Source organism: Canis lupus, chromosome 34 (assembly GCF_048164855.1).
Source record: "Canis lupus baileyi chromosome 34, mCanLup2.hap1, whole genome shotgun sequence".
Classification (NCBI taxonomy): domain Eukaryota; kingdom Metazoa; phylum Chordata; class Mammalia; order Carnivora; family Canidae; genus Canis; species Canis lupus.
This window is the reverse complement of record NC_132871.1, coordinates 27,678,862-27,680,916: the sequence shown is the minus strand read 5'-3', so window position 1 is coordinate 27,680,916 and position 2,055 is coordinate 27,678,862. Positions and strand designations below refer to the sequence as shown.

Here is a 2,055-nt window from a genome sequence, read left to right as displayed (position 1 = left end):
ACTACCAAAATCAGAAAGCCACTATAAAACCCAACGAAGTCTTCATGTGATGCTCTGAAGAGGGAAAGTTTAGAGCGAGGGTTGACAGTACACATGCAGCATGTTGTTTAACAACTTTTCATAAGCTGACCCTGACTTTCAGGAAATGAAATGAAAATGGCAGATTTATCAATCTGAAAATCCACAAGCTAAAAAAAGGAACTCTTTTGAGAGATGCTATCTGAGTGGTGACCCTGTAAAGTGCAGATTGCCTGACATACTGGGAGCCGTTTCATGGGGTCAGGTTCCAACAGGTCTCTGGGTTTAAGGGAATCAAGTCTATGTTGAAGGCAGAGAGGGAGAAGAGGACCTAAAAAAATGAATTTTAGTTTTTCCATACCACCAAGGTGGCTCCTGTGTGTCAACATCAAGGAATTACTCCTCCTGGGAGCCAAGAGGAAGTTTCTCAAAACTAGAAGGCAAAGATGTTTTTCCCCTTGTTACCAACCTCGCTTCTGAGATATTCTATTGGTGACATGTGCCCTTCCCTCCAAAACAACAATGAAGTGTTCTGTGTGCTAACAACATAGCTTAAAAAAAAAAAGTAAAACAAAATTCTGCATTTTTATAAAACTTGATAAAAAATAGTATTTCAAACTTACAGTCACCAGAAGTACACAGTTATCAAAAATGCATGCACTTCACTTGGCATCTCCTGCGCCTTCAGCTTTCTGTGCCTGGTCTGTTTTGGCATCTCCATTTTCTGCAGGGTTATTTCCATCCTTGCCAGCATCAGCTTTCCCCTTTTTCCCTTTGGGTACCTTCTTTCCTTTCTTTGCAGGGGCCTTTTTAGGCTTGGGCTCTGGCTTTGGAGGAGCAGGTTTAGCAGATAACCTTGCAGCTCTTCTCTGTGGCTCATCCTTCACCTTGGCTTTATCTCCTTTAGCATCCCCTTCAGCCTTTCTCTTGGGCATGGTGGTGACGGCATTGGGACATAAGCGCTGGACGCGGGGATGCAGTGGCTTTGGCCAGTCCGGGGTTCGTTCTCGCCTCTTCTTCTTCACACTGCTCTCATCAGATTTTTTTAATGCTCAACAATAATTATAAATAATGCTTATTGTGGCACAATTTTAAGTGTTTTCTATGTATTATTGCCATCATCATAACAATCCTATATGGCATTAACTCATCTGGAGTCATATGGCTTCTTAATGGTAAAGTCAAGATTTGGATTCAAAGAGACTTGTTTCAGAAGCCACTTCCTCTACCTTATTTTGCTTCTCAAATAAAACAACAGTAAGAAATCTTAGATGTCAGGGCTTATCAAAGGAGGAATTAGAAAAATATCTTCAGCAAATAAAAGGAAAACTATAATTCTTATTTTGTCACTTTGAGAAAACTAATTACCTCTTTAAACAATTGTACTTATCTTTCTAAGTAAGCTGATATGACATCTTCTAAGAACATGGCAGATGTATTCTCTCACATTTAGATCATCTAATTTTATTCTGAGAGTAAATTCAATGACACAAATTCGGTAATAGAAGCATCCTTAGGGCCAAACGGGCCATCCAGGGATCCTGACATCTACTTGTTGCTCAGAGAATGCCTTCTGACACTGTCTGATGGGTTAAGCAATATTTCTAAGATGGTGAGTAGCTGGAGAGCATGGATAGAATCATGCTCATTTATGTATCTACAGGGACAAGTCCAGTGCTTGGGTCAATGTCTTTGATGCCATGTGGTAGACACTGTAGTGTTTTGGAGGTTAATCTCGAGGATTTGATGTAATAACAATGGTATTAAGCTAAGGACCTTAAAATTCCTAAATTCCGTAGAGTTCTTCACAAAGAACAACAATAGCCAAATCAGAACAAAATAGTACTGTATTCAGGGCCTTGCACACCCCTAATAATTTTTCATGAAGGAGCTATTGATTATTGCCAAATTGTAAAACAAAAACCTTCTGCTTCCCTTTCCTATGTACACATATAATTAGGACTTCTTCTCCCTTGATTCCTCCTCTCTAGAATTTTCCCCTCACTTCCCAGCAACTGGCTGCCCCTAATTCTATCC

At 40.0% G+C, this 2,055-nt stretch overlaps 1 pseudogene; it reads right to left on the bottom strand.

Moving 5' to 3' along the window:
- Window positions 1-527: 527 nt before the first annotated feature.
- Window positions 528-953, bottom strand: LOC140624245 (non-histone chromosomal protein HMG-17 pseudogene; annotated as a pseudogene).
- Window positions 954-2,055: the final 1,102 nt, after the last annotated feature.